Here is a 24,739-nt window from a genome sequence, read left to right as displayed (position 1 = left end):
GGCCATCTTGGATACAACTTTTGTTTTTTCAATAGGAAGAGTGCCATGTGACACATCAAACTTATTGGTAATGTCACAAGAAAAACAATGGTGTGCTTGTGTGGAGCAGGGAAATTATTTTACTGCTATTGTTAAATAATCATCATCATTACCCTTGCATTAATAATAGAATCTGCAGCATTGATATTGTATTCAGAGGTTTAAACAGTGTGTGTCTTTTAGAAAGACCAAGTGCAGCAGTTGACAGGAAGTTGCAGAGAGTTTGCAGAAGAGTTTGCAGAAGAGAAAGCAGAAGTGAAAGCAGAGTCTAAGTTATTCTGAGGAGCAGGTTAGACGAGGCTATTTGAATTACTAGGTTATTCAAATTGTCTGTTATACTTTTATATTCTTTTACTAAGCTCTTAGTAGAGGTTCTTGATTAAAACATTTATTCAACATAGTACATGTAGTTTAAGTTAGGTTATTACACATAAGGATGAGCCTCTGGTCTGGTAAAAGGTCAGAAGTGCAACGGGTGAGATGAGAGGGCATGTAAGGTCAACACATACACACACAAACACATTAGTTAGACTCATTTATAGGTGAGAAGTTGGTCTTCTGGAAAGAGGAACAGCGTCTGGCAGGATGTGGGGCTCGTGTTCCAGACGAGACGAAGACAACGTTCTTTTAAACTGTGTTAAAAGTCATTGTGGTTTTGATTTGACGTGTGTATATATTCTGTCTGTGACGTATGAAGGGGCGTCGTTAATTCAAACCCTGATGCTATAAAAATCTGTGTATGCTTTGATTAAGTCGAAGATCAAGTGCTGTCTGCGTACAGTGGTCTTCCCACGCGTGTATTCATTAAAATCAATTGTTTGACCAAGATCTTCTGGACCTGGTTGTTTGTACTCTCCTTCCTCAATTATGTGAACCTTAACACTTGGTTTCAATGTAACGTAATCCAAGATGGCCGACTTCTAAATGGCCACCATGGTCACCACCCATCTTGAGGAGTTTGCCCCCTCACATATACTAATGTGCCACAAACAGGACTTTAATATCACCAACCATTCCCATGTTATTACGGTGTATCCATATAAATGGCCCACCCTGTACATAAATGTCAGGACCCATGGTTTCCCAGCTGGCAGCTTTATACAAAATCAATTTGTATTTTTTTTTAAGTGACCTTTTGGTCTTACATGAATGATGACCCTCAGATGCAAAGGCGTAATGTGGCTCAGCGATTGAAAATTGCCTGCCAACAATAATCTGCATTTTCTTAACTTTAAATGATGCTCCTTTTCTTACAGTAAGGCAGTGCTTTCAGTTGAAACCTGATATCTGGAAAAGCACTATCTGGACTATCTGTTTGGCACAATACAAATGACCCATAAGACATTTTAGTCCAAGAATATCCCTAAAAAGGAAGTAGTGCAAACCACGCTGCCTTTGATACAAACACATTTTAGCAAAAACATTCACAGTGTGCCAGGGCCAGGCAGCACTGATTAGGTTAAGTCAGCTGATACTGAGGGGACTAATTTTGCTGGGGAGGATTTAACTGCGCCATTTGGTGCCATCAAAGAACAAAGGTTTGCCTGAGAAGCCTGGGGGAACCCGGCTACCCACTCACCTACTCATACAGTCACGGTGATGTCAGCACAGCTCTTATCAATCCTGGTGACAAAGCCGGAAATGAGACAATGTAGGAGACGGTGTGAAATATGACTATGACTGACCAAAGGCCATTTTTGGAAGTTGGGTAGTCATTGTCCTTGGAGCTGGGTGATGCTAGTACTTGATACTGAAAATTATTATGAAAGGTTTCTAGCTAATTGTGATGACTATTACACAACTGTTCCAGCCAAACAAGGATTTAACTACTATGTGCTTCTGACAAAAAAAGCAAGAAAGTGCTCCGAGCAGTTACAATGTTTTTGCCTCAGTTTTCTGTTGCTTTTTACAGCAGAAAACTGAGGCATTTTAATGGCTATAATTCAGGTCAGGAGAATAATATTCACCAGAACATGTTAATGTTTCATACAATAGTTTCCAGTGTTATAAATAAAGCACAGATGTGATGCTGAGATAAAGCTGAGAGAGAAGGCGTTAACATCTGATTTCCCTGAAACTCTTTTGGTGAATTGAATTTAACCATGAGTTTGGATCATCTGTCAGCTAGCAATGCCCTCGAGCTTCGTTCCTTTGTTTCACAACAGCACCACATATTCTTTATAAAGTGCTGGTCATTTTTTCCTGTTGTTAAACTGCTACAGCTCAGACTTCCTGTCAGATAAAAAATAAAAATAAAAAACCCCACTAATGCTCACAGAATGGAGACTGCACAGACACTTTTCTCAGAAAGCCCCTGGGTGTCTTTACCCAGTAGTCAGACTTAGAAAGAGTGTTAGTTTACAAGTGAAGAGAGTTCTTTGATCGCACAAAAGGTCATTTGATATATCTGGGGGGGCTTTAGCTTAATAAAAACACAGAGTAAATGACTGAACATTTCTGCTTCAGAGCAATCTCAGAGGAGGTTATCACTTCTCTTCACTGTTTATGCCATCTGTAGGCTTTGAATTGATTTCAGCTACTATATTATGATATCATGATTTACCAGGTGTATTGTAATGGTGTAAGAATAACATGCATTCATCATGCTCAGTACAATATCAAATGCAAGTCATTTGATATTGTATTGAGCATTTGTTTCTTTTTTACTTTTTGTGTGCTATTTTATGGCATGTAGTCTTGAGGTATAACTGCCTAGCTTATATCTATTCATGTGGCATTTAAATGGTGTAAAAGTTAGTAGTCAAAATGGATATGATGTGCTATTTATGCATATTCTATAAGAATGATGTGCTATTATTTACACCTGGGATTCAGTGAGAGGCAAATAGCTGACAGTAGGTCAAATCTCCATTTCAAGCAGAGCAGAGCTATTCAGTGGATGCACAATATCGCAACAGAATCTTTTCAAAACATGTTGCTTTGTTTCCTTTTCCTCAACAGCACACTCTGCCTCAACAAATAAGACAGTCTCGTTACTTTGGAGACAAAATCTTTATTCAGAACAGTACTTATCATTTGGCTGTGTTATGACAAGAGACAACCAAAGAATTAAACATTTTCAAGATTCATGCCTCGGTCCTCAATCAAAATGAGAAAAATATAAAGAGAATTTTTAAAACTTTTATTACAGTCTGGTTTTTGTTTGTTAGGATAGGATTTCTTGAAAGAGTTCTGGATTTTCTAGTTTATAGTTGTTACAGCTATTTAGTAACTTACCATGTAACTAGAAACTATTTTTAACCTTCCACGAAATCTGATATGAACCTCCCTGAGAAATGGAGCTACATGTCAAGTAGATGCATCCCACAGAGACTTGAATGGGACAGGATTAAGAGATGTTTTTGGTTTCATTATAGGTTAGACTTGAGTTGGGCTCGGGGTATGCCCCCTTTTGTTGGTAAAATGTTTTTGGGTTTTTTTCGTAAAAACTCTGATGTATACTATGAGCAAAATTAAGACCAGTCTACAGACCAGTATAAAGACCAGTCTAGTTGCAGCCTTTTGGTCTGTGACCAGGAGCTAAGGCTACAGTTACTACTGGAACCTGGGGCTGAGATTAGGTTGATGTTGGGCTGAGAAGCAGGAGGACAGACTGAGGGAAAGTGAGCTTGGAAGGATCCAAGTATAACCACTAGATATACCACATGATAGTATCACATTGTCTCTGCTATGTTCATGTATGGGGTTTTTATTTAATCATTTTAATTTAAATTGCAGAATTATTATTTTTTTTTATCTTTGATTGAATAAAAACTGCAAAATTGTCAACTTACTCAGTGTGTACCATGCCTTCCACATTGCATAGCCTCTTTCTTAAGGAATTGTAACGTTTTCTTTGCTATATATATTTTAATGTTAAGATTATGGATTCAACTGATTACATTCAATTTCTCAGGTTTGAACAGAAAAAAATCCTATTAATTAAAATAATTTATTTAATCATTAATTTCTGAGGTGGTTTTTTTTACAGCTATCAAACAAAGGCAAAGTAAAAAGGATGAATGAATAATGAATTAATGTGCGGTTATAATGTTTTTTAAAAGGTTACTCACACTAGAGTAAAAATAGGATAGTAATCTCCTTGTGACTAGAAAAAAAATGGTGTTTGCCCAGTAACTGCACTGAATAATTTGCACTCAGCACCCAGTTGCAAGAAGTTGCACAGAGATTGAGAGTGATGCATGCTGATCCACTTTCAATCTCAAACTATCTTCTAACAATCTCTGTCTGACTCAGACTGACTGTCACAAGGGTTTGAAATAACTCCTGTTTAATTCTTGTTGTAGTGTCTTTACCTTACAATATAGTAAGCTTTGAGGCAACTGCTGTTGCGATTTGGTGCAGACTGATTGCCTACATGTTACAATACATTCGAGTCAGTCTGTGCTGATGAGTGCAACTCGTCTGAAATGTGCATCTTTGCAATAGAAGACTTGACTCAACTGGTTGTAAAAATCAGTGATGCTGAGCACCTATGAGGTTTTGATGTTAAATTGCGGCAACTACATCTCTATTTGTAAACGACTTTCTAAATTTCAGGTTCAAATATATGAGATCCTGGCTGTACTCAGGATTTGACTTTCTGTGCATGTAGAAGGCAACAGAAATGTGAAGTTTAATCAGTATCACAAACAGATCACATGTAATTGACAACTTGACCCAATTCAGACTGCCTTTAGACTAACTGTCATATTGCTGTTTTATTACTGTCTTGATGCTTTGAAGACAGCACATGACTGTGATACCTGGTTCCCATCTTGGAACCAATGATTTGAAAGGCAACAAGATCAGAAATTGCACAAAGTCATAATAATTCCAGTCATGACATAAACTCCAACTACAGTTTTCTCTAGTGCGATTGTAGCATAAGAGCTGAGGCTGATGAGCCAGAATGTCTATGAGTAGAGGTTAACGCAGCTCTGGTCACAGGGAACAAAAATGGGAGTAAAGCCAACTTTGTCTACCCCAGTCAGAAAAAGAAAGCCATGAGTATTGATAGGTTTGTAGCATAAACCTATTCGCTGGAACGTTCAAGATGATTCTACTACACAGCAAGCAAGACACAAGCAGGCAAAGTTCTTTATGTTTCTCGTATACAAGGAAGACCAACTGGACAAACGCCGGTCCTTCGCTTGACCCCAGTTGCTCTTGTCCGCTCCCTCGTAACACTGCTCTTTTATTGAGGTTACATGAATATACATAGGTTCATTAACATATGACGTGTACACACACACAAAGAGTACCTTGCCTGTGCGTTGTGTAAGTATGTATGTGTGTGTGTGTGTGTGGGGGGGTCAAGATGTGACCTCATAAAGGACTTCCCTAAACCTGCTGGTCTGGAAGTCCAGCAGTTCATCTAAACAAAAGGCACTTAGACTAAAACAGACATAGATTTGTTTATCCTACCATAAAACAATAAAAGAAGGTACGACCTCTCCCATGCTCCCAGGATGTAGGTGTGGATGCCAGCACAGTCTTTGCTGACCACTAAGGATCACACATCCTATCACTACACAATCGATTATAAACCTCTAAGTATATATGGTTAGATATTTCCCAATACAAATGACAATAATAAAATATAAATCCAACAAGTATGATTGCATGAGCAGCGTCTGTTGTAGTCAGTGGTGGTGGCAGAGCTGATTGCTGGAAGTGGGACTGATTGAGGAAGTGGATGCAGCTGGCGAGACTGTGCTCAGGTTGTGGTGCACCTGTCTCCACTCCTGCCATCAGGCACACACCAAAGCACAAGAAGGGACAAAGAGAGAGGCTACAGGCATACTACATGTTACTTTTAGGACTAATTAAATTAGAATGATGCATTAAGTGTATATTGTCTGCACATATATTATTCTACTTGCTCCAATTACAAAATGTCTCCATGCATGCATGTGTTAGAAATAAATGCAATTCATATTTATTGTGTCAAATCAGAATACTGAATACCACCCAGGAAATGCACCACAGGGCAGTCCTGATAAACCAGAACTGACATTTACCTTCATGAGTGAGTTTTAAATCAAAGGTCATATCTCACCTCTAGCTTACTCAATCGTGTCTGGGTCAGAAATGTACCTGGGGCTAATCTAGGACACTTAAGTTGCAGGGCCTTACTTTACCTCTGCAAACAGCCCTGTCCATATTACTTGCTGGTCTTTTTACCCCGTGTAACCTAAAATTGCAAGTCATTTAACATCAAAGGCTATCCATCTTAAGCCTAGTCAAGATCTTTTGGTTTCATTCAGCCTCATATGTCGATGACAAAAGCTCATCTTAGACTCAGCATGCTCTTCTCACAGTTCACTTCTGTGTAGGTTTTTGTTGTTGCGATGAAACGACCGCATTGAGATTATCGCATCTACATGAGCTGCTGCATTGCTGCCTTCGCAATTACCATTGCCAAGGAGAAAATGAAAAATGACACTGTGGTCCAAATTCACCTACTAAAAACATGACCAGCAGGCAATAATATCTGGTTATTTCATAGTGAATTATACCCTGATGGAAATTCTCATAAGAAATCTTTTCATCTTTTCTTCACGAAGCTTCCATTAGCATAAAAAGTAGGTCAAGGAGCTAAAGAGATTCTTCTTATTCTTCTAATTAGGTTCACAGAGAGGCATACCCAAACTTTTCATCGTTTGATATAATTACGTGTTCAGGTTTAATTTTTCAATTTGAACAAAAGGCAGCTGAAAATGTTAAAGACACCTGTGTTCTTGTCCATGTGTCTGCACGTAACATGTTGTGAAATTCACCTACTTTTGCTATTATTATTAGATGATGTTACTTACCACATGTACAGCATCTGGATCTTGCATGACACCTGCAGTTTTTTTCCTAGTTGCTAACAATGGGGTCCTTTCACGTGTCAAGCTGTAATAATTCCCACCATCTGGTAATTAACTGTGAATACTTTTAGGAAAAAAATATTTTAGGGTGTAAAATTTAACTCTGTATTGACAAAAGAGCCCATAAAAATACAGATATAATATTAAAAATTAATTCATTATTATTTTGTGCAGTTGAATATTGTACCAATACACATCCTTCAAAATCCTTCAGCACAGCTAGGCTTGCCTCCCAGCATATTGTTTGGGGACCACTGGTCTGCAGTTTGTGACTTTGGTGGTAATGTCATTGTCATCTTACAGCTAGCTATGGTTGGGACACTCTGTTGGATATTCTAGGTCCTCTACATTGTTTGTGAGTCATTGCTGTCCATGCTAGCAAAGTTGCTGTTGCAGTTGATGGATACCATGGTAGGTAATATATGTCTTGTATCCTCTACAAAGCGTAGCATAAATGTATAAAAGTGGTTGCCATGGGTGGTTTTCATTCTAATAATTTGGATTGCACTGTTGTTTCCACATGAAGCCTTAACCAAGGGTTAAATTGGCTTCGCTATGTGGTGCTGATTGTAAATCACTTAAGCTGCAGAGTACAGCTGCAGAGTACATTGAACAGCTGATGACACTTCAAACTAACTAAACAAGTTGTCTGATGTGTAAGCTTTCAGTGTACTGCCTGGCCATAGATGTTTATGTCAGTGTATAGCCAAAAGTGAATCATTGTGTTGCTCCAGAATGACTTTACACCCGAGGAGCTGATGAATTCGTAGCAATCATTTTTCAAATAACAGCCCCACGTTTTCCTGCTTATCTGGTTGCTTGTGTTCATGGGCAGTTTGTGTTGAAGATAAGGTCAGCTAGAAACTCCCCCTCCCTTCCCAAACATCTGAGTCTCAGGTCATTGCCAGTGTTTCCTGGCATTACATCCGCTTGTTTGTTTGTTTGTTTGTTCTTTTCAGAAGGTCCATCAGAGTGGTGACTCAGTAAAGAGCGGAACAGGAGAGCAAAAAGCCCATGAAAAGAAATATTTAAACAGAAAGATGAATTTCAGGGAAATTCCTGCTGGTTAATCTGCCCAGTATACGAGGTTTGCCTAAGAGGTGTTTTACAGGGATAGCCAAAATAAGACAAACGTCAACAAATCAAACAAACCTTTTTTTTAATGATTTTGTGCTGTCTTTTTTTTTAATATGCTCCACTATGCATAGACTTCCTCACCTGTTTGCACGGCTTCCTGGCTCAGAAACTGTAAAAATGATCATTTATATATTTAACAATACATTTACCCTGAGAATGAAAGAGAATGATTGATAGAAGTCGTTATTTAGTAAAGGCAATGAAACATTATGAAAACACCCCACTACACATAATGTAGATTGCTGACAAGTTGTACATAAATTACTGAAAGTATCCCATCAGTCCTATAAGGATTAATAGCACCGCTATAGATATTTGTACTGTGTTGAATAATGCAAAAAATGCACCATTCAGGCCTGTATTGTAGAGTGGTCAGTAAAATGCACACGACAGCACATCTGGAGTTTGTCAAAACAGACCTAGACTCTCAGACGACTAAAAATAAATTTCTCTCGTCTGATAATACAAAGATTGAACTCTTTGGTCTGACTGTCAAGTGTCATGCCTGGAGGAAACCAGGTACTGGTCATCACCTGGCCTATACCAGCCCTACAGTAAAGCATGGTGGTGGCAGCATCATGTTGTGGGAATGTTTTTCATCATTAGGAAATTAAAATCTAGTTGGTGTCATTGAAACATTCAGTGAAGCAATGTATAGAAACATCCTTGATAATAACCTGCTCCCGAGCACGCTCGATCTCAGACTGGTGTAAAGGTTCATCTTCCAACAGGACTAAGCATACAGCTTGTGAATTTCCTTGAGGGGCCCGGCCATAGCCCTGAGTTGAACCCGAGTGAACATCTCTGGAGATATCTGAAAATAACTGCACAGCGATACCTGCCAAATCTGATGAAGCTTGAGAGGTCTGCAAAAGAAGAATGGGAGAAACTCCCCAAAAAGGTGGGCCAGTAGGTGTGTCAAGCTTGTAGCATCACACTCAAAAAGACTTGAGGCTCTAACTGCTGCTAAGGGTGCTTCAAGAAAGTGTTGAGCAAAGACTATGAATTCTTTTTTATTAATTTGTAAGAATTACAAGCCAACGTTTGTACGTTTTTTACATCACATTATGGGGTAATGCCCACTGATGTGAAACAGTGTATAGGTGTGAAAACTACATGTGAAGATACCTGACAACTGTAGTTCTGTAATAAATTGTATTCTATCTAGACAGACGCTTTTCATTCACTAATTGAACCAAAAATGCTGGGGGATTTTGTGCTTGGACAATTCAACATTTGTGTAGTGGTCATGTTCGGTCTCTCTGGGAGTCATCTGGCTTTGTGCATGTAAGAGCCTCATGGTGCTCATCTGTCTGATTGTTCTCTGGGGAGGAAAGAAGCAGCCTACAGCAGGGCCAGCCAGATGCTCTCTGTGACTGTTAAACAATAACTACTGAAGTGTGCTCCTTCTTCAGCAACACTATGATCTGTAACTACTCCCAAGGGGCATTTTAGACAGAGGTCAGACAAGCCTACTGTTAGGTTTGTAGCTTGAACCCATCCGCTGGAACGTTGAAGACAATATAATTACACTGCTAAGCAAGACACAAGTAGGCAAACTTCTTCATGGTACTCGTGCACGGGAGAGAACCGGACAAACGCCGTTCCTTCGCTTGACCCCAGTAGCTCTCGTCCGTTCTCCCATACACTGTCCTTTTATTGAGGTTACATGAATATGCATAGGTTCATTAACATACGACGTCTACATACAAACAAAGAGTACCTTGCCTGTGTGTGTGTGTGTGTGTGTGTGTGTGTGTGTGTGTGTGTGTGTGTGTGTGTGTGTGTGTGTGGGGACTGCTGATCAAAGGGTCAAACATTCTTGGTCAGGAAGAGGGTAGCCTCCCCCTCACCCTAGATGGTTCATCCTAGATAACACGGTGAGGAAGTCCTGCAGTTCATCTAAACAAAGAGCACTTAGACTAGAACAGACGCAACTACGTTAATCCTACCATAAAATAATAAGACACGGTATGACCTCTCATGCTCCCAAAGTGCTGTCTAATACACACAAAGTTTGCAGACTATCAAGGATCAAAACCTCTACCAATCTACAACTAATTACAAAACTCTAAGCATATATAAGTAAATATTTCTAAGCATAAATGACAATCAACAATACAAATCTAACATTTCCCCCCTTTTTGACCTTTATGCCTGAAAAGTTCCCAGGTATGAATACGTCATGTCTGACAGTTTCAATGCAAACCTTTTTATACTCAGCATATGTCAAATCACCCTAAATTACTGAAAGGTACACAGTTTAATAAATGTATTAGCAGTTACCCCATTCATTGAGCTCATCTCATGGCAAACTGCATCTTACGAGCAACCAAAGAAATTGTTAATTTAATAGTGAAACTAAAAAAGTAACATTTTGAAAAACATCTCAGCTTGGTGATGCTTCCTCCAGGTGTGCACATCACATGTCTCTCTGCAGAGTGGTTTGAGTTCTGCAGGGCGTCATGAATGTCTCTTCCAGTTGTTTCCATCGTTGTCCATAGGACCAGAGTCCAAATGTATGTAGAATAGACATTCAAACATACTAGTTGGTTTTGTGGTTCGTCAACATGGGTCTCAGCTATTTCCAAGCTGCAGACCTCTCAGCACTCTAGTTTTATGGCCTCTTACCAGCCCCCATCACCTGACTTCAGACCTTCGTCTTGTGAGGGGGATATTTATGACTCCTTAATTGTCCACGCTCTGCAGAGAAACACCTCTGTGGAAAGGGTGCTGGGTTCCGTCATCTTACTGCTGTTATGATCCCAGCAGCCTTCAGAGTGTCATCGTATGCACAGTACAGTGGCACAGCATTAGGTGATGTTCATAGGAAACTGCTGTCATCACCACCATAGCTTCTGGTTCCTGTGCTTTCACAGAATCATGATGTCATCCTCGAACTCCTTCTGCGCTGTCGATGGAGCTTGGCACGCTCCCCTCATCCCACGAGTTTTCATGTTCCAACGCTGCTGAAGGTTTAAGGCAGAGCACGTCGTACACCTTAGTCGTCTTCCTCAGCGTCAATATTGAATCTTTCATTTTATTTAAAATCTTGCTGTGGGAAGTCTCCTCTTGATTTCCTGGAAGCTTAGTAGCACAGCTCTCTGTGTGATGTCTGCTGTGCTGAAGATGATCTCTGATCCTCCTGAAGCCTCTCTCCCATCTTGTGGACAATCCTCTCCTCTATTTTGCAGGCAGTTTCATGGTCCTTGCTGTGGCTCCAAGGTCTGATTTCATGATGGGCCCCAATCAGCTTGATCTTTGACCTCAACCACTGCCTGGCTGTCAGCTATGCCTGGAATGTTTCACGCTTCTCACTGGGCCTCTGAAGATTTCTCAGGAGATTACTGCTGCACCTGTATTTCCTTGCTAGGAAGACAAACTATTTGGAGAGTATGTCAACAATCATCAAACCACATTCTTTAGTTCAGTGAACTTCACTTATAGGCCATCAAAGCCTCATCTGAACATGGGTGCACCACTTGCATAGGTTTAATATTTGTAAATAAAACGGCTAATCACACAAATCACTGCAACAATAATAAAAAACATTGTTTAATGTTAATCCTTGGACCCCTCCTCTTGACGCATGGACACACCCATGCGTCAACTCACCAAACCTGGATTCCAGTCTTAAAAAAAAAGATTAGCTAGATCATATCCCAGGCAACATCAGGGCATCTCCTCCCCTGGAGCAGCACCACCCTGGACCTATAATCCTGCAATGAAAATGTTAGTGTGTTTTGCATATTAAGTTTGCTTAACACCCGGCTCTCCCAGGAGCCTGCATACACACCATCATGGCCTGGAAAACAAAATCTGGAAGTAAAATCAAACTCCATACCTGTAAACAATTGTATCATAAGGACAAGAAGCATTCAACATCAGCAAGACAAGTGTCATGTGCAGGTTTTCTCAAATCAGTAAACTACAATTATTTTCATAAGTCGCCTCAGACATGGATCATCCCATGTACTCAGGCAACATTAATGTAATCGGTGACTGCTCTTAAGCAAAGTCACTCCACTTATATATTACTATGGGCTCAAAAGTGGCCAGCTAATGAGCCCATATCAAACTATCCCAGAAACACTGTATCTCTTATTTGTTTTACTCATGTCACTTGTCCGTTTCAGCTGAATCTTCCACAGCATTCTCAAAGAAACTAACATTAGCAATACACATTGACTGTAGTCAGACAGAGGTCAGACACAGGTCAACAGGTTCCAGAGGTGCCATAAAAACACCATAAAGTCAACCCTAGCTGTGGAAAGAAGTAACACCAGTTCTCAACACAGGAAATTTCACACAGGTTATTCACATTATCAAAGTAACCTTCACATTTTCCCATCAACACAATGCAACAGCATCACCACTCATAACCTGTAAACACAGTTTTCCTCACACATAAACCCAGAAATCCTGTAGTAGGAAAAAACATCAACCAGTTGTCCTGGTATAAATCGCATCATCAATTCACATGAAGAACTGGCATGCTGTAAGAAAAGAAAATGCAAATATTAGCGCTTGCGCAGGCGTATGCATACTTTGTCACAGATATCTCTGTGAGCAACTCAAGCCTATGAATAACACACCTGATAAATGCACAGACACAGAAAATGGCATTTAAAAGGTTAAATCATCATGCAACCTCGAGTGTTGCTGTCATCTTTCTGCTCCTGTAAAAGGAAACACATGGGTTCATCTGCACCTTTGTCAGGTGGGGGTTAGCTTCACACAATCATGTTCAGTCAGTCAGTCAGATATTTTAAAATTCTTACTCATTCACTCAGTGGTTCCTTCTTTTGCTAATTGTGGAAATTATCATCGCATTCGTTTCCACGCTCAGCAAAACGACGTTATTTCAAAAAGAAAAATAATTTAGACTGGATTTCCTCGTTGAATCCTTTTTGGGGGGGACTCTCATTTCCTAATTGTCCCAAATAAGTGGCTTTCTCCTGAACCCATTTTAAATGTGGAGAAACTCACTTGCAACAATTTTCTTGACGACGTGTAACGCTTTTAATTCCCGACTTGCAGATCTGCTCAAAGAAAAGAAATTCACAAGCAAAAATCAGTGCTTGTTCAAAAATGAAAAATAAAAAATAACAGAGATTATCAAACCAAACTCTCAGTGCACTGTGAAAGTATCAAAATAAAAAGGCCTTGTTAAGTCATGACACAAGCTCCTCATCTCAGGAGGGTAAATCATACCATTAGCATGGTTTATCATACCATCATACTAATCGGCAGGCTCAACTTCACACCAAAAGAAAAATCATCAGCTAGATTCACTCCAAATCAACCATCAGCTGCACAACACACAACATAATCCTAATGTCTTATTAGCTATGAGTTTAATTACCAGGTCTGTGCTTTTCACTCATTTAAGCCACAGATCTATTTTATTCAATTTTTCCTTTTTCCCTTCATCATAAAACATGTGACATGCTGTCATGCACTTCACAAAACAGTCTGTTCTGACGTATTCAGAGTTGTGTATCTAAATACAGGATTCACTCGCACATCAAAGCAGGAAACTCAGTGTTTTAGAGTCTCCACTCAACACACAACAAACTCCAACACATCTCATTCACTCGTGCTAGAATTCAATCACCTTTCATTAATCTAAAACCGATCAACTAATTTGCATATCAGCTATTAACCCACTAAGTTGACAGGACGACAGAAAAGCATGTTCAAAATAGTATCACAAAAGACAATTTCCCTCATACAGTAAATTACTTATGCTGCCTCAATCAAACAGGAAGCTTCTCCCAATTTACCATTTTAACAACTAAATTTATTGTCTGATCACTGGTTGGTCAAACCAGGATCTTTTTTCTCACAAAAGTTAAACTGTTGTCCTGCAACTTGGAGAGTCAATTTTTTTCTTTAGGATAAATTCAGCATTTGATAACAAGTGTCTGCTAAATTGACACTATTGTAACACTGATGAAAGATAACAAGCTAATTTTCATTGCATGGGTTTGTGTTATTAGGCAGGTCTAATGCATGTCTGTGGAGCTGCATCTCCAGCAGAGCATGTTCTTAAAGCTGCCTTTCCTACACATTTCTCTGCTATTATTTAATCATTTCTTAACTAATGTGCTATGAGTCTTCATGAGTCATTTTGTGTTTGGAATTGTTAGTAGGGTTAATGCATGTTCTGCTTGTGTGTGTGTGATTTTGTATATGTTTCTATTTTCGCAATGTTTCAGACTCCGTCTCAATTTTCCAACTTAAGCAGTCAGTTTTCTTTTCCCCAGGTTTGCTAACCCAAATTTTGATTTCCCACATTAAATAATTCCTATGTGTTCTCACCTAGTCTTCTCACTCTGTTGTCCTCTCACTCTTTTGTCCTCTCCCTCTTCAACAGTCCCGGCAGTTCTCCTTCAGCTTTGTCCTGTCTAGTAGCTGAAGTGCTGCTGCTGCCTTCTTGGGCGACTTCTTAGCAGCTGCTGCCGGTTTCTTGGCTTTGGCTGCGGCGGGCTTCTTGGCTTTGCTCTCAGTAGCCTTGTTCATCTTGAAGGATCCGGAGGTCCTGGTGCCCTTGGTCTGCACCAGAGTGCCCTTCGCCACCAGGCTCTTGATGGCGGTCTTGACACGGGCCTTGTTCTTGTCCACATCGTAGCCTCCGGCAGCCAGAGCCTTCTTGAGAGCGGCCACAGACAGGCCGTTGCGCTCCTTGGAAGCGGCCACGGCTTTCACAATCAGCTCGCCCACGCTGAGGCCGACCTTCTTGGGCTTGGAAGTCATCGTCTTCTTCTTCTTGGCCTGAACCTCGGCGCAGGGCGTGTTTATGATGGAGCCTTTCCCACCACAGCGCTGGCACGTTGAACGCATCATGAAGGGTCCATTTCTTTCATGTCGCTAGCCGCATGCTAGCTGCATGTGGCTTGCCCGAGTCACTCAGTCCTTTTTGAGCATTTCAACATGCTGCCACCGCCATCTTGCTCGCCCCTCCGTGGAATTCATCCAATCAGACAGGAAGATGGGTTTGCTTTCTTCTTCTGCTGCTGTTTGTCCACATTACTGCTGCTTTGCTGGGACTTTTTGTGCTCAGGACTTGCTGCTGTCTCTTTATCATGTTATTGCTTTGGAGCTGCATTCCTTATCTTCAGGGAGGAGTGAGCTCGCTTGTGAGGTTGAGAAACACATGGCACTGTAAATAAGTCAGCCAGAAACTTGGCCTGCATGTTTCCAATGATGTTAAACTATAACTTTCTTCCGACCGCTGCATGTGGAAAATTGATTCAGGTCTGCTTTTCACCTGAAAGTGACAAACTAAGACATTTCATTATTATCATCACTGCTTAATCAACACACATCTCTCTCTCTCTCTCTCTGTCTGTGTTTGTGTGAACAATCCTTTCTTAAAAGCAGAAAATGACATTGTAGTTGTTTTTCGGCTGATCAACACAAAACCTTTTTCCTATGATTATTTCTCTTCGTCTACAATGTAGTAATTTGTCTCTTTTTCACTCTTTTTTTTTTTTTTCTTCACAATAGCTGGTGGTCTGCAAAATCACCGCTCTCACTCACAATCAGAGGCAATCACTTTTGCACAGTGCACAAAAACACTGTGATGTCAGACACATTCACACTCACTTTTTCATCTGCATAAATAAACCATATGGCTGGAGATATGTGCCATGGTGATCCATAAGCATGATCACCAGTTTATTTAATTATTTTTAATCCAACAAAACAAATAAACAAAAACATGATGCTGATGCTACACACACACACACACGAGTCAAGGTGCAGAAAAACTGCTCATGGAAACGCTGCACACTCTCTGTTTCCCTCTCTTTGAGTAGTTCTCAGACAGCTCTTGATCTGATAATGTGTAGCTTGCTCATCAGCTCAAAAAACAAAAACAAAACTGCAACGCGACATCACACAGTAGTTGCATGCTCTGCCCACAGTGGCAAAGTCTTACACTTACATATTCAACACAGCTTCTCCATCATGTATTTTTAGATGTTTCATACAGGGTTGAGCATATTAGTTGTTTTCACAGATGTGCTCTATATCTCAACAATGGCTCATAATAAGACGACCGTCTTTCACACAGGTCAAGTGCCTCTATGCACTTCATGAGTTTAAATATTTACCTATATCACTTCACCTCACATGTCATTGTACTGAATTTAAGCAACCACAAGTTTAATGTAGGTTACTTTTAACAACTATCCACCTCAATGGTTTGGCACACAGGCTGTTAACATTTTGTGTCAGGAAGGGGTGGGGGGAAAGCCACCCACCAGAGCACAGCTGCTGATGTGGGCTGGCCTTTTCCACACACTCTTCAAGGCTGGTGTGTTTTCTGAAAACTTCTAACATTTGAATCTCTTCCATTTATAAGCCTGCGATTAACCGCACGGCTCAGGTCCGCGTGAAACCCGCGCGACCGCATTCGCGTGCACCCACGCAGCTGTGGAGCCTTCGCTCTCTCTCTTTTATACATAAATACTTTGTGCTGCCAGGAGCAAAGTCCAGCACAAACGTCTTTCTCCCTCTAACTCACTCTTGGTTGCTTAGAAACCCATGATAACAACAACAGTCGGTGTTACAGACCACGTGTTCTGCTCCGCACACACTCACACAACAACAACAACAAAAACGACGACAACAATGACAACAACACAAAATAGGCCTACTCCGGACTCACACCGGACCGCTCGGGACCCTGACCCAGTTGTGGGACGCTCACCCACTCGCGCGACAAAACCCAATGAAGGGACGCTCGGGACACACACCCAGGGCGATTTCAAAACCGGACACTCACCGGACGCTTGGGACCCTTGGGCGATTTAACCAAAACTTCTTTTTCGGGACACTAACCCAGTTATCGCTCCACAAAGCAGCGAACTTCTCAACGCCTCACAAAATGGCGGAGACTGCACAACGACACGGTTATAGAGTCGGCCTCTTTAAACTTACTTGGCGTTGCTTAGCGTGTAATATCAGCCTGAATCCCGCCGATCGCCATTCATCGAGGAGAAAGACAGACAGCGAATCCACAGGAACTTCCTGGCTGACGTCAGTCTTTCAGCGTGCCTCCCCCCCCTCGGTGAATGCGATCCCAGGGAGCCGGCATCGAAGGACCAATTAATGTTAGGTTTGTAGCTTGAACCCATCCGCTGGAACGTTGAAGACAATATAATTACACTGCTAAGCAAGACACAAGTAGGCAAACTTCTTCATGGTACTCGTGCACGGGAGAGAACCGGACAAACGCCGTTCCTTCGCTTGACCCCAGTAGCTCTCGTCCGTTCTCCCATACACTGTCCTTTTATTGAGGTTACATGAATATGCATAGGTTCATTAACATACGACGTCTACATACAAACAAAGAGTACCTTGCCTGTGTGTGTGTGTGTGTGTGTGTGTGTGTGTGTGTGTGTGTGTGTGTGTGTGTGTGTGTGGGGACTGCTGATCAAAGGGTCAAACATTCTTGGTCAGGAAGAGGGTAGCCTCCCCCTCACCCTAGATGGTTCATCCTAGATAACACGGTGAGGAAGTCCTGCAGTTCATCTAAACAAAGAGCACTTAGACTAGAACAGACGCAACTACGTTAATCCTACCATAAAATAATAAGACACGGTATGACCTCTCATGCTCCCAAAGTGCTGTCTAATACACACAAAGTTTGCAGACTATCAAGGATCAAAACCTCTACCAATCTACAACTAATTACAAAACTCTAAGCATATATAAGTAAATATTTCTAAGCATAAATGACAATCAACAATACAAATCTAACACCTACAATGTGCAAAATGTCCTGACATTTGAAGTGACAATCTGTTAAATTCAGTTTTTCATTGCTGGTAATAACTGATGATGTGTGTTTTTCGAATAAAATGAATTAATTTATAGAGTTTCTTTTTTCTCTCCCTCAGTTCTAATTGTGATTTACATGTTTACACCGCTTACATGATTAGCATTCTTAAATTTCATCACTTGTGACTAGGAACTATAGAAGAAGGCTGGTGCACCAGTATACAGTTACAGGCATTACAGATCTGATTAAAAACGACTGCTTATACTAACAGCTGTCAGTCATTGTGACACACTTATAATCACAAAGATAAAATACCAGCGTGAAACAAGCAATGCCCACCAATGCCCATGTGTCACTTGACTTTATGCTGGTGCATGCTAACATTTGGTAATTCATAGTGAATTCTCATTGATGGCAATGTCATTAATCTGGCAGATGTTTGTCTACTAATTAAACTAAGGGGAAATTAAAATTTTCAGCTCATGATGGAGCAAGATGAAAAACCACTGCACAGGGATTCACTATCAAAAAGCCATAATGATCTTTAGCTTGTCCCAAGCCATTTTGTCTTGCAGGTGCCATAAAATGGAAACTCAACCTTTGGAAACATAAATATATTTACCAAATGTTTTGACAGGTCAGTAATACATGTCACAAAAATGGCAGAATCCATCTTTGGAGGAACAGAACTGGGCCTAGGCCTTCGAAAAAATAAATAAAATAAAATAAAATAAAATCAATCAATCAATTTAATAATAAACACATTACGTTTTCATTATGTATTAAATACATTCCCATATTAAAACTACCCCATTACTGTGTTTGTACGTGATATTACTGTGCTGTTTCATCTGTGAGCTGGTTTCTTGTCTATCTGTTACATAATAGAAAAATATTTTGGGGAGTAAACTCTACCACACTCCAAATCATTTGTTCAGACCTAATTTGAGTTGTCTAAAAATAAAGTGAAGAGCACAGTAGAGATACAGACAGTCCCCTCTAGATTCAATACTGTGCTAATGATAGAGGCCAGTGGTATTATAAACCCTTTCAGAATGCATTCCGTTTTACAAGTGTGTGTTTGTATGTATATGTGTGGTGTGTGTATATTGTGAAAATGTAGACTGTAATGAGAGCTGAGCAGGGTTATCTGGCTGAGCTGAAACAGATTTCACAGCAATGAATAACATATGATGCTCCCCCAACAAAAGCACCTCCTGCAGTGAAATGACAGACTTGTATGTGGTCCTTTACCAGCAGAGCATGCCTTGGAGAAATCACTGCTAATCATTAACTTGAAGCTGGATGGCTTTGTTGTTTTCCCCGCTGTATCCCCACGGTTGGGTTGTGAAATATCAGGCCCAGACAACAACACCGTTGATATTTGACTCTTGTCAACATCACATGCACACAGTATGAATGTACCTGCTACCTTGGAGATCCTAACAAACAGTCAGCAATGACAATATCAGAGAGCAGCAGGTATTATTGCTCCTACAGGCTGTTGTAACTAAAAAATAGGAGCTGACACACAAATGCATTAGCTTATATAAAAAAATGTTACAATTTGATTTCCAAATTACAAAAGAACATTCTTATAGCCGATATAATGCTGTATCACTGTGAATTTAAAATAAATCAGCGTTTTTCTTGCTTTGTGTTTAGAGTTGGACGTTAAAGACAGCCTCATTCACACTGGATCAAAAATATGAATATGAAAATATCAACATCCGTGTGACTAGAAAAAAACTGTGGGTTGCTCAATGATTGCATTCAAATATTTTTGCTTTCATTCACAAATAAATAAGCAACCAACTGGTCACCCAGAGGTTCATGTGAATACTCTTGATTGGAAGGCAATTCAGTGTTTCACCTGGTAGGAGGCAATCAATCACTATCCTGCAGCAGCTACATCACTGGTTGTGGAGACATTTCAGTTTCAATTCTGGGTCTGGCTGGACCAGAAGTGTCAAACATATTTTAAATCATGGCCCACATACAGCCCACTTTGTTCTTAAGTGGGCCGGACCAGTGAAAGTCCTCTTCCTGTTACATTTAATCTATAGGATAACTCACCTTTTCTATAAGAAATGGTTTAATTTCAACAGCACCATTCATTCTTTTTCCTTTTTTTGATAAAGTAACGCTATTGTTCAAAAGTCCAAAATCTATGCCCTCCTTCACTCATGCAGTGGGCTGGACTGGAGTCATTGCGGGGCCGATTTTGGTCTTATGTTTAACACCACTCTGACTGTAAGAATGTGAATATCTGTGTAATGTGAGTTTCTCTGCATGTACATAGTAACAGGTTTATGATTTTTGTAGATTTTCGCCATTATTATCTTAAACAGATTACTTATAATTGCTAACCTGACCACTCTCAGCTACAAACAGACAGTTTATTGCACCAAAATTGCTTTGGTGTGTCAAAATGGCAGCTTAATTTGAATAGTCACAGACTTCGTACCCATCTTTGAATAATTTTAAAGGCAGCAAGTTTGCAAGTTCCTGGTGTCACAGCTTCCAACCACTCATGTGGATACGCTTTTGTCACTGCTAAATGCTACAAAAAGAAATAATGTATGGCACTTTGATAAATTAAGTGTATATTGATGATGTCACTGTATTGCTGTGAAATAATGCATTAATGTTCCAAAATCCAGCATTTACAAACAGTTACATCAAGTGTGTTACATAAGTTCATCATCATTAGGCGCCCTTTCCTGTGCCTTTTTTTAGCACAAGCATTCACCCGATGTCAAGGAGAGCAAGAACAAAATGCCACAGACTAAGAAGTCTATTGGACTGGGAAGTGCTGTAAATGTTTAATCCTAATGGCTTGCTTATTTGAAAAGTGATTAAACAACTAATAGCTTAAATGAACAATAAACATATTGTGTTATTAAAAAGTACTAAGGAGTTAGTTTGTATTATGTTAGCCTCAACACTGTTAACAATTAATGTATAATATATTCCTTCACAGTAACAACTCCAATCCCCAAGTTAGCTTGTATCTCTACTACACATCGTTGGGTCTGTGTAAAGTCGGGTGCATCAGTCTTTCCTTGTTTTGATGTATGGGATGAGGACTGAAATGCATAGTAAATGTACCATAAAAACAAAACACATGGCTAAAACATTCTGTGTTCCAGTAATTTTGTATTTTTTGTGTTCCTGCACAAAATGGATCTTCGCGTTTATAGTACATCTCCCATTACCAGTGAAGGTTACCTAATAGAAACAAATGGGTTTTTTTTCAGGTTGTTGCAAAACAGGCAATCCAATATGCTTTGTTGTTTTCCCGACACTGCTTCTGTTGTTTGTCTCAGGGCTGAACAGGAGGAGTAATTAAATGTTCTCTCATCCTCACCATTATCCATAGTCAGGGCAATGCTTCGCCATGGGTATTGTGCTTACTATTGATTAAGAGACTAGAGAAATACAGACTGATTGAGAAACAGAAAATATATTTTGAAGCGAAAGAATAGATGGAAAGATAGGAGAAGATTATAGAAAATGAGCCACAATTTGCCGTTTGTTGCAAACCACCCAAATTATCTTTGTAGAGCAACAACTGGTCAAGACGCATATAAAGCCTTATGACTGTCCTGTACATTTACTGTAGAAATCTAGTTTCTGCACAGGGACTCACACGCCCCGATATTATTTTTTTTTCTAAAAAGTGCATGTTTGCCTTTTAGACAAAATATTCAATTTTTACACAAGTACAATGCTTTTACAGCTGCAAGAGCACCAAGACAGGGCTCATAATGGATCGCTTCGAAAGCTCCAGGAACACCTTCACGTAGTTTACTCTATCTCTTATGTTCAATTACATTACTGTAATTTACACTTTCATAACCACAGACAAGACTGGTCATAATGTGTTGAGTTGATGCTCTGCTTGCAGTTACTTCCGTTGTGAGATATGCATTGACTGCTTGCAGTCTGCTGGCCCAGATAGGCTTGTGTTGTGTCTACCGAGCAGGGCACTGTCCCACATTCAGACTGCTCTTCATTCCCAGAGTGACTAACACATTGACAACAACAGTAAAGTAAATGGATGTGTAATGGGGCAGCGGGCGACTGCGTCACCCGAGTGCCCCAAATACAAGGTATATGTGGTAGTTTCAACTAAGTAAAAATAGTATCATGAATGTTTGACGATGCTTCTGCTCTTTGCTTATTTGCTTACTTTTAAAAGAAAAAAAACCTAAGTCATCTAGTCATCAGTCATCATATGAATCACTGCTGATAAAACTTAAAAAAATCTTACTTAGCATAGGATGAGAGGTGAAGATGCTGAGCAAAGTTCTCCATACCTAACCCATCAGCACGCATTTTAATTTAGTTTAGAATTGCAGTAGTAGTTATTGTGAATTAAAATGATCGACTCTGAGTTTAATAACTGGTAACTGTAATTCTTGAATGTGATCATCAAATAATCAAATATCAAACATCAAATGATTATAGAATAATTCTAAATGTTTTGAAGTATCACTGTTCTCTGGACAAGGATGTTTATTGCTAGAAAGAACAAAATGGAAATTGTTGATGTGGCTGGGAATTTCAAACTCAATATAAAAAGTGGAATTAAAATTGATCATGACATAAAGTTTGCATGTAGCTGTTTGTGGTTCAGGATGTTTGTAGGTTAGTTTATGGCATATACATAAGAGTCCTATTGCTTCATTTTTAAAATTAATCATTTAAATTTAAAGAAATAAAGAAATGTACATTTCTCTTGTTTTTTCAATTACATTCAGCTCATTTACTTCTTTGAATTTATGTGAGAAAGACTGAAAAGTCATTAGCACATGTGCTCAATAGATTGTATTTACTGAATATTTAGCATGCAAAGTCTTCTAATACAAAAAGCAAAATTGAACAACCAACAATTTTGCAATTTTGAATCTGTTCTTCAAACATTTAATTTTAACAGAGGTGTGAATCATGCAGATGGAGAAGTGGCTTCTCATTAATTAGAAATGTTTTGGTCTGCTTTCATTGCTGTTATAAAATGGCTGGGAAACGAGGTCAACCCGTCTGTCTGTGTGTCTGATCAGTGGATGAGTGCATTTTCATAACTCTAATACCGTTTTGGTATAATGAGAATGAAGTCACACAGTGCAACAATAAATGCAGATTAACTTTTTTTAATGCAAAAAGAAGAAGAGGGAGATTACATTCATGTGGAGCACAGTAACATACCATATATGGCAGTATGCTTTTTTTAGTCTTTATCCGTTTTCTGGCATTTCAAACAGGCTGGCCTATGTGGTACACATGCACTAAAGAAAATATTTACCACTCTTTAAGTGCTCAGGAAAGTTTTGCATTTAATTCATTTAAAGGATTGGTAGGTTAAGGAGCACATCTAATGCAGAAACACATCAAATGCTGAAGGAGCACACTGACATATTATAAATAAAGTTATATGCAGTATTTGTTTAACATACTGTACATGTTTAAGAATATATAAACAGTAAATCTGAGTATTGCATCATGCAGAAAACTATTTTCAGCAAAGATTGGATGGAATTCAGTGGAAGAGTATCAGCAGGACATTGTATTTCACTGTAACCTTGATGGAACGTCTGCTGTTTATGCTGCTTGTTTTGGTTAATTGGGTATCAATCCATTATAGAATGGATTTAAATTACTCTTTAACTCTACTTGCAAACTTTTTTGCTAGTCGATAATCCGTAAAAAACTCATTACAGTTCAGTAACATATTTTAAACCGACCAAATCACCAGAAATGATGAAGGGAATCTCATTCGGGAATCTTTGACTGCCTAAACAATTTTTATCATTTAGAACAGAAGTGAAAGCTAAACTGCCTGTTGAGCTGAGTGAAATGAGCTGACAGATTACCTGCAGTTTAAGATACACAGTATTATGCAATAACAACATCGAAGTGCAATTGATTATTTTGGCACAGTTTCAGATATTAAGTGGTCACTCACTTAGTTGTTCATTGTAAACACACAAACTACCACAGCAGGTATAATTACCTGCATACAACAGTGTCTATTTCACAGACGAGGTAAGACAAGTAGTGGCAGGGCTGAGCAATAAAGCAATAATGATAATTACCACAATATAGTTTCCTCAGTGATAAAATATATCAGAAATATTCATAAATCCAGTGAACTCTTGAAAAGAGAGAAAATAAAGCAGAGAGACCCTCTTCCCATTGAAAAAGACACCCTGCACAACATTTGTGCTGCTTGCTGTGACCCATGTTTTATTGTGATAGCACCCTCTACTTGGCAGAGTAATATAATGAAAGCAAATAAGAAGGATGATGCAGGGCTGCAAAGTCCACAAAGAGAGGGTTGGGAATAGATGCATAAGATGGAAAAGAACATACAACATGTAGGCCACCCAGTGACTTATATATAACCGGTGCTGTTTATTATCCAGGAAAACTTTATTTATTAAATTATTATATAAATTTATTTCAACCAATGAGTACTTGAAATGTGTTGCTTAAACCAACACCTGGTTTCTATGTGTAATAACCATTCAGGTTAGGAACAGTTACTGGTTGTAATATATGTAAAAGAATGTGAACGGGCCACAACTAGACAAATCATTTATTTTGCTATGAAAATTCCTACAAATTTCTGACCAACTGCAATCACGGAGGTAAACAAAGGTGCGATCAAAGAAAGAAAGAAGAAAGAAAGAAAGAAAGAAAGAAAGAAAGAAAGAAAGAAAGAAAGAAAGAAAGAAAGTTCAGTTATAAAAAAAAATAATAATAATAACTCAGTTTTAGTTTTATCTGCTTTTTGCAGATCAGTCCAAGTGGTCACATCATGACTACTTGGACTGGACAAGTCAAATTTGGGAAGTAGGCAGCTGGTGAGAAAAAATAGAGTTGGCAAGGC

The 24,739-nt window shown here is 39.4% G+C and overlaps 1 long non-coding RNA gene and 1 pseudogene across 1 annotated transcript in view; both read right to left on the bottom strand.

Annotated features, from left to right (window-relative positions):
* Positions 1 to 14,040: 14,040 nt before the first annotated feature.
* Positions 14,041 to 14,914, bottom strand: LOC146649384 (histone H1 pseudogene; annotated as a pseudogene).
* Positions 14,915 to 17,256: 2,342 nt separating this feature from the next.
* Positions 17,257 to 24,739, bottom strand: part of LOC146649382 (uncharacterized) — a 121,105-nt gene continuing 113,622 nt past the window's right edge. The window contains exon 2 of the long non-coding RNA XR_014908084.1: positions 17,257 to 17,818. This is a non-coding gene — a long non-coding RNA (uncharacterized LOC146649382). The remainder of the gene's footprint in view (positions 17,819 to 24,739) is intronic.

Source organism: Rhamphochromis longiceps, linkage group LG17 (assembly GCF_057381845.1).
Source record: "Rhamphochromis longiceps isolate RC_006_pf linkage group LG17, R_longiceps_female_GT1.1, whole genome shotgun sequence".
Lineage (NCBI taxonomy): Eukaryota > Metazoa > Chordata > Actinopteri > Cichliformes > Cichlidae > Rhamphochromis > Rhamphochromis longiceps.
The sequence above is the reverse complement of the archived record's forward strand: the minus strand, read 5'-3'. Positions and strand labels throughout refer to the sequence as shown.